Raw genomic sequence first — 15,464 nt, 5'->3', positions numbered from 1 at the left:
ATGTGGGGGGGGGGGGGGGGGGGGGGGTGGCTATGAAGGTCGGTGATGTATAAGCAAAGAACAAAAGCACAGACAGTATCAGAAATATAAAAAGAAGGAATATAAATCAAACAGCTCCTAGGTTGATGGGGGAAAGGAGCCTAGGTAGGTATCATACCTGCAGGGAGAGAGAAAGGAAGATGGAGGGCAAAAGAGGAGTCACAACAGGGGGACAGAGGTAGGAGCAAATAAGTTACACTCTCCTGGAATTGGAGATTCTGGTTTTCTGTGTAACTGAAGCTCGTCCCTTTAAACACAAATTTATTTTGAATTTATTTTAAACTAATGTTAGTTTAGAAATCTTTCCAAAATGCACCCCATGTGTTCCTGCATTGTTTAGCAGAGTACGTCAAAGCAAAACACGCCAAACCTGATTTAATCTGTTCTGGATGAAGAATCGTCAGTATAATGCATTTCTGAACTTTGATGTGGCGCACTGACATTCTCAGAGTCCACTTATGTGTAAAAGTCTGCTGTTTTACTCTACACCCGCTAGAGCCAGAAACTCTGCTTCTGGAATTCTCTCGTTCTGCCTCCAGGAGGCAGCTGGCACATCTCAGAGCTTCCCTTTGTGGCTCCCTGTGGAGCTGAAGACTGCTGTGGTCACTCAGCTGTCTGAGGTGAGGCTCTGAAGGGCAGCCCCCCAGCCCCCCAGCCCAGCCCCCCTGCAATGTGCTAGGCTCCTAGGAGTTGGAACAGCCAACTGCCTCTCAGAGGCCTCTCTGCTTCCTTCCAGGTCTTTCCACGTGGGGGTTCTAGAATTCTGATATCTGCATAAGAGAAGTAATATTATAATAAAACTACTTCTAATAACATAGATTCTTCATGTCACTTATTTAAGAAGCAATAAAATACAGGTATCCCCGTTTTTTGAAAGTTCACAGTAAGTCACTTCACTTTTATGAAAGGCCTACATTAGTGCCTATTTTCACTAACTGAAAAAAATCCAAAGAGGATTTTTACCTTTATGAAAAAGGCAAAAAGCGAAAACAGTATTCTGTGTTTGGCAGGGAGCACCCCAGCAGCGAGAGTGGCCCCCCAAGCTCCTTCCCCAGAACTACACTCAGCAGCTCAGCCCCAAGCGGCCGTAGCTTTGAGCCGTGTCTATGAGCATCTGTGTTTTATCTCTATTTATTTCATGCATCTGTTAGCAAGATGTGTCTTAAGGTATCAAAAAAGCCTAAGAGGGGTTATTTTCTTGGGTTTGGGAACACTCAAAACTGTTTTCATATAAATGAGTGGTAACTGATTCTTTCCTTGATGCCATTTCAGCTTACGAGAGGTTCACAGGAACGCTCTACGTTTGGATAGAAGGGGAAACCTGTAACTTGTGTCCCTCACAGCCTTTTATGTTTTCCAGAGCAGACTTCCCTGTCTGTGCTCCATGCCGGTCCCACTCTGGCATGGTCTTGAACTCTTGATAAGCTTGGTATTTTTGACAGGGAAGCTACAGAAACAATATTTCTTTTTCATTCATTCAGCAAACGCTACATGCCAAGTTCTTTAATAGGAAATGTGGAGGTATAGAAAGATGAATGCAACAGCCTTGACCTCAGAGAACTTAGAGCTTGTAGTTCAAACAACCTGGGTACAAAATAATTATAACCAAGGGTGGGATGTGTTGAGGCCCCAGGATAGCAGTTCCATAGGCTGCACCATGTTGAGCTGGAGAAGCAGAGTCCTCCCAGTTTGGAGGGAGGAGGAGTAAGGGAGGGCCGTGGGGAAGACTTCACTGGGAAACGGTACAGGCTTCAAAGAAAGGAGGGGAATCTGGTTACAATGCAGGGTGAGCACAGGCAGAGGGGATGTTAGGAGAAAAGGCATAGAAGGTAGAAGGTAAAAAAGCCTGGTGTATTTATATAGTAGTCAAAGGAACAGAAAGAGAAAATGCTGCAAAGGTGGGTCAGAATCAGATCACAGAGCACCCCAAATGCCAGGCCAAAAAGTTAGGCCTTGAAGCGGTAGCCGTTGGGAGCCAATAAGGTTTTTCTAAGCTCTCTGAACCTAACAGACTTAAATTGTTAAAAGGATGAAGACTTTTTCTCCCCTTTAATGGAAAAGGAATTCAAAAAGTGAATTATTAATCATCTCATCCCTGTTAATTATCTCTTAGAACCAAGCTTGCTGCTAAAACAGCACTGTGGAACTAACCAAAAAGCCTCCATTCGTCTTGCTCTCAGAGTACAGGAACTACATGTCGGCGGAAAAGGAGCCATCTAGTCTCAAAGGGCAGCACAGATATCCAAACCAAGTTCATTCTTTTGACAAAAAAGAACAGGGAGGGTGACATATATTCCAGTTCACAAGCTCATACAAAATATTTTTGGAGAAAAAAGTAAACTCTTAATTTTCCACTGGACATTTTTATTTAAATGAAATTTTTTAGAATCTTAAAAACAGCCACCTTCCCAACTCAAGAGGATGCTATTTTCCCTCTAGCTCTGATATGACTTTCTTTGTCCTCATCCAAATAAACATGCCTGCCTATGAGGCTTACCTACAAGACAGATCATTTTAGCATTCCATTCCATAGGACTCTGTGTTACCCTCTGTTTTCCATGTTCACCTTTTCTCCTCAGATTAGGAGTTATGTGGGAGGGGAAAGGATCATGCCATGTACCCATTCTGCATCCTGAATATGGCTAAACACTGTGTAGTAAAAGGTACTCATAAATATAGGAGAACAGATTAACCCAATTTCCAAAGTAGATATCCCTAAGGACTCAATTCTGTGTTATTCATATTGGTTCAGATGTAGAATAGAAGAAAAAACTTAAAAACCCAAAGCTAGAGGAGCTCTTCAAAAGAAGGATCTAAACTAGTTCTTAAAAAGCATCAACATTATTAGTTCTTGGAGAGATGCAAATCAGAACCACACTGAGATACCACTACACACGCACTAAAATGGCTGCAATCGAAAAGACGGACAGTAACAAGTGTTGGTGGAGACGCAGAGAAGCTGGCACCCTCATACCTTGCCAACGGGAATAAAAAACAGAACAGACGCTTTCAGAAAACAGCCTGGCAATTCCTCACAAAGTTAAACACAGAGATACCATACAAACCACGAATTCTTCTCCTAGGTCTATATCCCAGAGAACTGAAAACCTAGGATCACACCAATGTTCACAGCAGCATTATTCAAAATAGACCCAAAGTGGGAACAATCCAAATGTCCATCAACTGATGAATGAATAAACAAAACGTGGTATATTGATGCAATGGAATATTATTCAGCCATAAAAAGAAATGAAGTACTGATATATACTACGACATACATGGACTCTGAAAGCATTATGCTAAGAAAAAGAAGCCAGACACAAAAAGCAACATAATGTGGGATTCCATTTATGTGAAAAGTCCAGAATGAGCAAATCCATAGAGACAGAAAGGAGATCAGTGGTTGCCAAGCATTGGGGGCAGGAGGGAATGGAGGGTCACTGTTAATGGACATAAGCTTTTGGGGTGAGGAAAGGTTCTGGAATTAGATAGTGGCGATAACATAGGGAATATACAAAGACCCACTGAAAGGTACAATTGAAAAGGGTGATTTTTATGGTATGTGAATTATATCTCAATTAAAAACAACAATAACAGCCTGATGAGAAACCTGAAGTCCAGAGAAGCTAAGTTTCTTGTCTAAAAACAGAAAGCTAATTAAACGGCAGCAAAAGGGTGGGGGGAGGGCACCCGGCTGGCTCAGTTGGTAGACCATGTGACTCTTTATCTCGGGGTTGTGAGTTCAAACCCCATGATGGGCACAGAGTTAACAAAAAAGAAAAAAAAAATGTCATCACCAGAACCAGACTCAGTTTCCCAGCTCCCAATGCAATATTCTAGGTCCACAATGCACTGTTATAGAAATACCAGGACAAGCAGTGTAGACTTGAACTAGTAATTTAACAGCTCACACCTCATCAGAAGAGAAAGATGAATCAAATGAGCGCTTCAGTTCCTTCCAGTTTTAAAGCAATCCGAGTCTTCTCTTTGTAAGCATTTCCTCTCTGCTACTATAGATGAGAGCAGGAGTTCTCCACCAGGAGCAATTTTGCCCGCTAGGAGACATTTGGGAATATCTGGAGACATTTTTCATTGTCCCAACTGCGGGGAGGGGGTACGACTAGCACCCAGCGAGTAGAGACCAGGCACAGTGCTCAGTGTCCGCGATGCACAGGACAGCCCCACAATGAAGAATGACCCACACCAAAATGACAACGGCGACGCTGGTGATACAACCTGGCTTAGGGTATGATCAAGTTTATTTTTAAGCTTTTCCAGGAAGTTTTGTCCTAGAGTATAATGACTTCAAGTAGCAGTTCAGAGATTAGAGCGACCGAGAGGCCAGCACCAAGCACAGACAGGAAACAGACACTTTTTACTTCCCGTAACAATTAGGTTCCACAGAGTCATTCCAATGCCCACCGGAGTCAGGTAGTTAACATGAAGGAATGACGCCAACAAGCACCAATAACCATTCAGGACTATTATTTCCATCTTTCCACAAAAAAAACACAAAAACTTTCACTGGCTTCCCCCTCCATAAAACATATAGATCTCCCTCAATATGATCTTGTGGTTTCCCACTTTTGATAAACATACATGCCAAGAAACACTTCGTACTATAGGGAAAAGAACAGCACAAGCTCAGTAACAAATGGCTCCGAGTTGGGAAGACAGCGGGAATGGTAGGGGGTGTGGAGACCCCCAAGGGCACATGCCCCTATGAAGGGGCCACCACTGATCAACTCTGACACAGCCACAGCATGACGGAGTAAGGCACGGGGGTCCGGATCTTCAGATGTCTCAAGAAGAGCAGGAATTCGAGATTGTACGTGTGTGAGAAAGACATCTCCCAGTGTTTAAAATCTTTGCTCAAAAACATTTTAAAAACACTGTGTTAACTCAAAAAAGAAGGGGTCCTAGCCTCTACAACTAGACTGTGACCTCTGGCCGACGCCGACCCTAACAAACAATGTCAGGTTCAGGTCTTCCTACAGATGTGTTCCATCTCACTCAGGACCTACTGTCTGACTAGAACAATAATTTTTTTTCCTTCATTAAATCTGAATAGCTTATTTAGAGTTGAAAATTCACAAAGTCCAGAGAATTATTATAGACTTAAATGCAAATGAAATTCATAACATTATTAACAGCTGCCCTGTCATTAAGTTCCAACAACTTTGCAAACGGGGATACCGAGATCCAGAGAAGTTAAAAGACTTGCTACGCCACCTTGCCACTGAGGGCGCTGGAGCCATAATCTGAACCCAGGTCCTCTAGTCCTAAAGCTCACCTTCTTTCCACTTATCATCTTGTTTGTATCACACAAATTTCTTCTACCAACTATACTGACGAGGCCCTCTCAGTAAATTACATGTAAAGAGTCTGATCTTTGAGAGGAGATGGCCGACAGTAAGGAAAGCACAGAAATTACAATTATTAAACCGGGCAGACGAGGTGTATGAATGCCCTCCTACTGCCGAGGGCCCCTCCTGCCTTCCCAGGCATGTTGACTGCCTCTTTCCCTCCACACACAGTGGAAGTCTGCACTCCCACAGGCCCTCCTTCCCTCCCCTACAACCACTAACAGGCCTGCCTCTGGCCTCCCACTTTCTATCCACCCTTGCACTGAACTCGCACAGTGGGCTGCAATATACTGATAAACTCTTTCCACCCAAAAGGACTCATTATTTACAGGGTAAAAAACAGGGAATGATGAGTCTGTGGAGAAAATGTCTCCCAAGAACAGAGGATCCCAGATGGAAAGAATGAGAGCACACACTTCCACCACCACCACCACCTTTTGTCCCAGTAGATCTCACGTGGCCCAAAAGGTCCCAAGAGATTAAATATCTCTGCCCTGGACCTTATCCTGGCCAACCTTCCTTCTCCCATATTACCTTACCCTATCACTTTCCCATCCCATCCGGCTGTCTCCAGAGAATTGCATTTGAGGTAAATCATACATTTGGTTTCAGGACATCCAACAAAACATACAACAGTGTCTTCAAAGACCATGCATTCCAATTTCTCTTTAACTCTGACTCCTTCCTCTGGGACATGGCCATTAGGAAAATGGATGACACCGATCTAGTGTCTGTACCTTCTGGATTCTATGACAAGGCAAGTTATTTGAAATTTCTGAGCTTCAGTTTCCTACTCTGCTAGAGAGAGTGAAGGGAATGAACATGAATGGCTACCACGCCACGTTCCTTTGCGGAGTACGTACCCAAGAGTCCACCTATTCCAGTGTCTTTCTCCCCTTCTGTTTCTACCAACTTCTCCCAGAAAGCCCCCAACCTCTTTTACCACCATCCGCCTGCCCTTCTGCCACCTAGGAAAGCTTCCCACAAATGTTTTGCAAGCATCAAAATTCACTATTCAGTTTCACAGTCACGAGAATCACTTTCTTCACTCACCTTCGTTAAACAGAGAGTTCCTGGCCCTTCTCTACCACCCTCTCCTTAGATGTGGGGTGAGATGTTTGCAGAGGATACTGTCCATCCATCGGTTCAACTTGATGTCTCATATTTCTTTTCCCTTTTACTCACAGACTCAAAATACTCTACATTCAGTTATGCAAATCTGAGGGCTGGCAAATACGTGACATAAGCCCTGGTCCTCCCTCCTCTGGTGCCAGATCAGACATCAACGGTCAATCACACTGTTTGTTTCCCAGCTGATCCCAGACAAAGCTCCAAAACCCCTCTCCCAGCTTCACCATCTATCAGTCAAAGCTGCCATTTGGGATGAAATCTACTTGCTAAGTATAGGAAGCCTTAAATCAAACCAGGACTCTAAATTCATGTACTAGGTACAGCAAAGAACAGTGACCACTTACGTCATAGTAAGCACTCTGTAGGTAATGAATAAATATGGTTTAGTGCCTCATGCATGGCATGCTGTGTACCTATAAAATGTTCAAAAATTATAGAACTCGAATTAAGTGATTTGTTTGGGGAATAACCTCAAATTGTAAAGTTCTTATTAATTATTCAATTCAAATTTCAAATTTCAGTAAAGAAAAAAACCTCTTTCTACTTAAATTTACTAAAAACTCTAAAATTACACCAGCATCCATCCTAGGCTTAGTAAGTACATAACTTGGCTTATATACAGTACATAATTTTTTTGACAATTAAAGATCTTACATGACCCAAGGTTATAATTTTTTAATTGTTTTATTAGTGCTGTTACCCCTATGCTGCTGTCGATGGCAATATAACAGGGATAAGAGATAATGCACTGAGTACTTAGTATGTACCTGGCACCCGCTAAATCCCTCCTCTGGAGGACTTCCTCATTCAGGGCTCAATGCAGTCATATCCAGACGGTATTGCTCCAATCCCAGTTTTACAAATGAAGAGTCTGAGGTTCCTTGTCCGAGGCCACGTCCTTCATCAAGGGCAGAGCTAGGATTTGGACAGCCTCTGCCCTAACCGTGAGACGACACTGCCTTCCAATGATCGATAATCCATGGATGGGGCAGAAGTAGGTGCTTGGCTTGAATATAAGCTAACACCAGAATTAAATGAATCAGCAAACGTTCAACCCAAACACTTACTTTGGCTAGTAAGTAGTTTATTTATCATAAAATGTCAGTGCGACCCGAAACTCCTGTCCATAGGGGACCCAGGCTTACGGAAGTGGCCAATTCCCATTGAAAGAACTATCCTAATGAATATAATTACTAGAGCAGAGAACTAGTAAGCTTCAAATCACACGGGAATGTCACGAATGAAGAAGATACTCCCACTCCTTGTGTAACACCAAAAGGAAAACAAACGGACGCAAAAGCCACGTTGGTTGTGCTGCCGTGGGTTTGCAGGATCGGGCTGGTATACAGTACCAGCTACTGACCCTAACTAAACTTGCGTTTACCACATACCACTGACCGACCCGTCAAGCACGGCTCGTAATTGGGTCTCTTCTTCTCAGCCCTCTACTCCCAAATCCACTAGGCCCACGCTGACAAAAAGCCAGTTCCAGATCCGAGCCATCACCGGGAGGGAATGGAAAACATCCTGAGGTACCTAAAACCCTTTGCCCTCAGTCACGGCCACCATTCCATTTCCGGCTTCAGCAGTTCTGAAGCGCTGCTGGCAGAGAGCCCACAAAGGTCCCACAACGAGGCAGACACACCCTTCTGCACACCACGCCCTGCCCTTCCACTTTCAGGGGTCGGTTCCAGGAAACCCCCTGTGGGGTTTTTCCAGGTACGGAGCCAGCCCAAGAGTTCAGTCCCTTCAGGAATGAATGAGCTGTCAATGGTAACAGAGGGAACCAGGTCCAGGGGACCAACCACACTGCCCTAGCCTCCGGGGGCTGCGCTAGCCTAAAAGCACCTGGGTCTGTTGGTAGGGGGCCCCCTATCTGCCAACACCTAGTTCAGCTTTCAGCCCTACAGCCAACTGTCCTGAGCCCAGAAGGTGCTTTTCCTAGGTTGATTTCTTTTTGAGAGTTCAGGGGGGAAAAAAAAAAATCAAACATAAAAGAAACATCAACACTTTTAGTTACCGAAGTTCAGCTCCTGAGGAATTAGTCAGTGCCGGCAGATCACCTCAGGCAAGATTATTTTCAAAAGAGGCCAGACAGAAGGGAAGAGGCGCTGCCTCAAACTACACTGCTGGGTGCGGCTGCTTGTCCGCTTCTGGTCTCCAAACCCTACCTCTCCCGGCCCGCAACCACCCCATACCAACCACTACTGGTCTCAAGGCTCACTCAACAGAAAGGCTCAACGACATGTTTTCTTTTTTTTAAGATTTTATTTATTTGACAGAGAATGAGAGAATGTCAGGTAGACTCCCTGCTGAATGCAGAGCTCAAACTCAGGGCCCTGAGGTCATGACCTGAGTGGAAGTCAAGAGTCCCACACTTAACCAACTGGGCCACCCAAGCGCCCCTCAATGGCATGTTTTTAAACTATGACTAGAAAAAGACCCCCCAAAAACAAGTGTACATAGTCAGAAGTGGAACATCTTCCTCAAATATTAATAAGCATTTGCCATTTCATTGGGGAAAAAAAGTTGTTTTCACTAAATTTCTAATTTGGAAAGCTGAGGTCCTTTTTAACATAATGAATAGACAGTGTAACAAAAGCTAATCACAGAAAAATAATTAATATAAAAATGTAATTTGAATCAGAATAACTTCTGTTGCTAGCTAACTCTGCAGCTATGGGAGCAACCGCTAAAGCGGTTCCTACTGAAAATTTGCTGAAACCTGAAAGGGGTCTCCTTTTGAGGTTAGAGTATGGAGGGTAACTTTTAAAAAAACTGACAGCAATTACAGTAATAATTTCTTGATCCCATTTTTTAAATTTGCATTTGAAAATAAAGTATTTTAAACTTTCACATATAATGATCTGTAAGTCACACTAATTTTTATTTTTAAAAGTGAAACATTCATTAAGAATCTAGACTTTTCTATCCTGTCAACCACGTCTAACTTTACTGGAAAAATAAAACCACAATTCATTTCAGAATTTTTTGTAAATTAAATACAAAGGAGCGCCTGGGTGGCTCAGTCAGTTAAGTGTTCAGGTCATGATCTTGGGATCCTGGGATCAAGCCCTGCATTGGGCTCCCTGTTCAGCAAGGAGTCTGCTTCTCTCTTCTCCTGCCCCTCCTCCTGCTTGTTCTCTCTCTCTCTCAAAAAAATAAATAAAATCTTAAATTAAATCATGAAAAAAAATCTAAAGAAATATTATTTAATTTGTATCTCACATTGCTTCTCACTAAACTTTTTTCACTACATTTGTTTTCCTTTTCTGTTTTGACCAAAAAATTGGAAAACACAGAAAAAACAAGACTCAGATAGTCTTAAATTCCTGCAATATGGAAACAACATTATATTCCATATGATAAATACTTGTCAAAATTTCATTTTTTCAAATAGAAATGTTTATTAAAAGTATCCCAATACGAATGGGTAAAAAGCCCCTAATTTTTTAAGAGTCCATGTCCTTGATTCTAAGTTTAAAATATTATTGTAGAATGGGAAAGTATCAAATTTGGGAAATAGCAAAATGAACTAGAAAAACTGAGGTCAGGTCTTCAGCTGGGATATTGCTAAATCTCCCTTCCTAGCAAAAGACCTCACACTTTAACTATAATTCCATATCCAGCTGCTAATTTAAAGATTCAAGAAATGGGACTACAGTCTTTCCAGTTAAAGGGGGAAATTCTATTAATTAGTGTTTCTATTTCAACCCTCATAGTCCATGTTGTTAAGAGTTGAATTGTGCTTCCCCCAAAACGCTGAAATCTTAACCCCTGGTACCTTGAATGTGACTTTATTTGGAAACAGGATCTCTGCAGATGATCAGTTAAGATGAAGTCATTAGGGTGGGCTCTAGTCAATAGGCCTGGGTCCTTATAAAACGGAGAAATCGGGACACCGTGGCAGACACACACAAGGAGAACACCACGTGAACATGAAGGCAGATAGCAAAACGATGTATCTACATGCCACGGAATGTCAAAGGGTGTCAGCAAACCAGCGGAAGCTAGGAGAGAGGCCCGGAACACAGCCTCCCTCACAGCCCTAAGAAGGAGGCAGCCCTGCCAACACCTCGATCTAGCTTCCAGAACCGTGAGACAAGTTTCTGTTAAGCCCCCGATTTCGGTACTTTGTTAACGGCAGCCCTTCAGAAATTAAGGCACTCGCCTTCCCTTACAATCACATCCCTGTTCACACCCCCAACTTATGGCTGCCTCTCCTGGTCATTCCTCATATGCTCTCACTTCCCCAGCCTCACTCCACACCCTCACTTGCCAATGCTCTTCGACAGCATTTCTCATCAAGGGTACCTCTGGCACTTTGCAAGGGCAGTTCTTATGGCGGGCTGTCAGCATCGCTGGTCCTCGCATCCCCCCCAGGGTGTCACGGGGCCCACAGAGGAGAACTGCTCTGGAAACTTTAGAGCCACCTGCCAGCTGGAGTTTGACTCAGGAGCCCATCCTCCACCGTGTCCGATCTCATCAGGGCAGTTAACTTCCGCTTCCTCATCTGTAAAATGGGACTACGCAACCACCTTGCCCCGGCACTCGGAAGCCTCAGTGAGTTAAAGGGGCTAATGAGGGGCGCCTGGGTGGCGCAGTCAGTTAAGCGTCAGCTCAGGTCAGGATCTCGGCGTCCTGGGCTGGAGCCCTACGTCAGGCTGTGCTCAATACGGCGTCCGCCTGTCCTGCTCCCTCGCCCTCTGCCCCTCCCCTGCTCGCGCTGGCCGGCTCCAGCGCATGCCTGTGCACTCTCTCTCTCAAATAAATAAATAAATAACTAGGCTCATGACGCAGGCTTACCCTCACTAGCTTCCTCTGGCGTTAGAATCACTGGGAATTACTGCCCAGGCTTAGTCCATTCTACATGGTCATATCCTGACTTTAACTGCCTCGCGACTCCTTGCCGGGGCCTCCTCACAAGTGAAGCTTCACTGAATACATCCTGTGGAGATGTAACCGCTTCACGGGTTATTACATGTGTAAAACAGGTATGTCATGCAAACCAGCAGGGTATGCCTTCTACAGTCGCAAGGATCCAGGCAACTCTGAGCACAGCCTCTACGAGCTCCCCGGCTACTCTTACCTGCACTTGAAAATACAGCAGCAGCCCTGGGTAAAGCTCTGTTTTCCAACTTTGCTTCCCATGTCTTCGCATCTTTTCCTCCCAGGGATGGTCCCTCTCCAATATCCAAGGATATACTGTTCATTTCACCCTGCTCCACGGAAACACTGCCCATGGTCACATCAGCCCTTCCTTCTCTTTGTGTAAACGGTTTGTAACCCAAGTCTTTGAGCTGTAGAGTTAGCACTGATTTGTGCCCTAGGGCCAGCGTTGAAATCTTTCTCCTAACTCTCACCGACAGGTAGCACCTAACAGCACCTAACACAGAGCCTGGTACTTAGGTTTTCAATGACTGACGAATGCAACAATCAATCGATGCATGAACGAATGCATTGCTGAATGAACACAGGAATGAATACATTCAGGAGTCCGGAGACCTGGTGTCCATTTAACCCTTCTTTAGCTCTGCAGTGACTGACATAAATGACCTCTGGATAAACCACTTAATCTCTGCGCCCAAATTTCCTTCTCTGTGATTTTAGGTGGTTGGACGTCACAGAAAAACTGCTTTAGGTTTTCTTCCAGCTCAACGGAGCCCAGAAACTTTAACAAAGAGTGAAAGACTGTATTTCTTTCTTTGAGACATTTTAGTCAAGGCAAGCACAGGGGTAAAGATTTTTCTAAAATTTTGTACCAGGGGTCCCTGCCTGCCAGAGAGTCCCTTGTTACCTGGGGACAAAAGGCTCCAGGCAGCGGGCAAGCTGCAGATACTGAAGACATCTCTGAGATGCTGAGTTCTACGGAGTTTGTTATCACGGGCTTCTTGCAGGAACTGAAAGTCTACCCCATCCTCAAATGAGGTCCACAGGGTCAGCCGCCACCATGCCCTCTTCTACCCAAAGCTCCTCCCTTTCCAGCCTGAACAAGGGGGCTCTGCACTCTCTCCCGGGCTCCAAATCTAACTCAGTTCCTCTCCCTGCCATCTGCCTAAGGCTCCCACATGTACATTTTATGATTTCTGGCACATTTCCTCCTTATCTGACATCCTGCAATGTATCCCTCTGCCCCTGTATTATTTCTATCTCCGATAATGTGTTCTGAAAAAGGCAAGTGTCCTCGGGCTGTACTTTATTACTGGTGGCTTTAGCTTTCCTATCTTATCTCCCCACCTGGTCCCGACCTAAATTCCTTGAGGGCAGAGACCACATCCTCTACTCTCTTCCAGGTCCCCACACGAATAAGGACAGACCTGGGCAAGCAGCAGACCCTTAGAAAATACTTGCTGAATGAATAAAATAATGAATGAATGAAATAATTGACAGATTTCAATGTTTTTAAATTGAAAAGTCATAGTAATATATTTCCAGAATAAAGTTACCAAGACACCCGCTTTCGGGGATACAACCAGAATAAATTAAATTTTAAAATGGCCCTTTTGGAATACACTATTTTCTGAGGACTGAAATAAATGTCCTTCACTGCAATATGAATGAGAGCAACATTATCGCCTGCATAAGAAATCTGCTTTTTAGGTATCCACAGCATAATAATGTGGCATGTCCTTTATTTCCCAGTAAAAGCAGATTTCACCTGGAGCTGGGGTGGATAAAAGGGCAACCATCCATCCCTTGGTGTTAATTATTTCAAATATCACTGCTACATGTTGAAGCTGGAGAATTCAGGGAAGTCAGACAAGATATGAGGATTTTCTCTAAATAGATTGTTTAAATCTACTGCTGATTTGGGCAGAGCACCTTTTTTGGAAATACCAGGGACTGACTTAGCAAAGTCAATTTCCAGTTTCATTCCTTCCTAGTGGTTTAATAAAGTTTAGCCAGAATCAAACTGACTTGGAAATTAAATTATTTGTTCTCCCATGCACTTGCTAGTCACAGTTGGTCACCAAATACAACAGCACCAATGGTCAACACAACACTGCTGGAGGGAGAAATTATGGCTGTGCCATCAAAGCTTAACAGAGCTTAATGCTACAAGCCCCATTAACCCCCCTCCCAGGCCAGCAGTTAACCTAAACAACTTTATTATCTCTTAGAAATCATTATTCTTGCGTATAAGCGTATACTTACCACCACCAAAAGTATCAACATTACATTATTACAGAAAAACTGCGTGTTAATATAAGAGATAATATTGGAATCAGAGGGACTTACTGACTGAGGATTGTCGGAGACCTAAAAAAGTTAGGTCCATTAAAATAGATAATTACTGTTTATGGGCTGTACATACGTGATAACAAATTACGTCTTCCAGCTCAAATCAAACCATGTCAGAACACATACTACTACCAGGCAGGGCAGTGAGGGGACCTGAGACATCACAGTATAACACCAAAGGACAAGAATAAACTCACTTTGAGGTTAATATGTATAAATTTAAAGTAAAAAAACCGCTGTGACAAGGATTTATCCACATTTACCCAACTGATGAAATCAGAACAGGTTAAAGCTAGAATGTAATTCTGAGTTATGCATCACAACCCTTCATTCTACAGAAGAGAAACTGAGGCAGAGATGGAGCTCCTTATCCAAGCTTACACCACTAGCCAGAGCCTGGATTAAAACTTAGGTCTCTTAAGTCTAGCTTCATGTGCAAAACACCTAACAGTAAATTTAAAAATTAAAAAAGGACATAGGCAGACAATAAATACTTGTTAATGGATTTGAGGAAAGAGAGATGCACAATCCCAGAACTATCTTGATATATTACCTGCCGACAGGATGAGCCAGGTAATTACCTGAGGTTTTGACTATGACTTGTCCAACATAACCCACGCTACTTAATGCTACCGATCAGCCCTTCCATAAGCAATAAAATGCTACTGCAACAACTACTGAAGTATACAAGTTGGTGGTGAAACCAGCAGCTTTGTAGCATTCTTAGGAAGAAGTACATTTGAAAAAAATCTACCCACAAAATATGGGTTTCCTGACACATGAAGTGCAGTTCAATAGAGAAATCGGTAAAAGACAGGTATGACTAAGCAACCACAAAGAACTAGAAATACCAAAACTGTCAGGAGTATGGGGACCACCACATGTCTGCATAGAAAGATAAGGTGCAGTTTTCCATCTATTGTTTCTAATGAAAAAGGGGTCTTTTTTGTACTAGGTGTTGATTACTTTTTAAAGAAAAAGTCTCCAAGGTTTATAAGGATTTACAAACAATATTTTATTCCATACTCCATCCCACCTGCTTCAGAAACAAATTTTGGGACATTCTGGTTGTTGATGGGCAGGCAACTGACCAGATCAAATTTAAGCAATCAAGGTAGCTTTTTGATGTATTTGATTATATACCTCACCAAGGAACCTCTTAAATCTATAGCTTAACACTTACTAAGGAATGTAAGTCTTAATAATCATGTAAATAAAACTCAGTGGGCTATCAAGTATACTACTGAATTTTTCCTTACAGTCCGACAACTAGCTATTTAAGTTCTCTTCAAAAAACAAAAACAAAAACAAAAACCAAGAATATCGACCAAACAAAACAGCTTAAAATAATTAAAGAGACCACAATTTATACATCCTCAAGATGAAACTGACCATGGCACTACAACGGTAAAGAAACCAAACACACATTTACATAAAGATGTAAAAATATTCATAGCATCCTAGGCAGGGGGAAAAAAAGACAAAACAAAAAAGAAAATCCCGGCACGACAGGACAAACCTAGTGTACAGTCCTCTTTGCGCAGGTATAAAGCTAAAGAAATGTACTGGGTGGTGAGGAAGGGAGGGTGGAGAGCAATTACTACTTAAACTTGCTTCATTCAGGAGCTAGGCAGCGAAGCAGCCTAGATGAAAGCTGGTTATACAAAATATGACCAGGCTGAATGT

General features: G+C 43.1%; 1 protein-coding gene across 1 annotated transcript in view; it reads right to left on the bottom strand.

The window, feature by feature from the left end:
* The window catches only part of SH3BGRL2 (SH3 domain binding glutamate rich protein like 2), a 57,932-nt gene that overhangs the window by 41,751 nt on the left and 717 nt on the right, over nucleotides 1-15,464 (bottom strand). The gene's annotated exons all lie outside the window — the stretch shown is intronic.

This window comes from Ailuropoda melanoleuca, chromosome 19, assembly GCF_002007445.2.
Source record: "Ailuropoda melanoleuca isolate Jingjing chromosome 19, ASM200744v2, whole genome shotgun sequence".
Lineage (NCBI taxonomy): Eukaryota > Metazoa > Chordata > Mammalia > Carnivora > Ursidae > Ailuropoda > Ailuropoda melanoleuca.
Note: the sequence above shows the minus strand (reverse complement) of the source record. Positions and strands in the feature narration are given on the sequence as shown.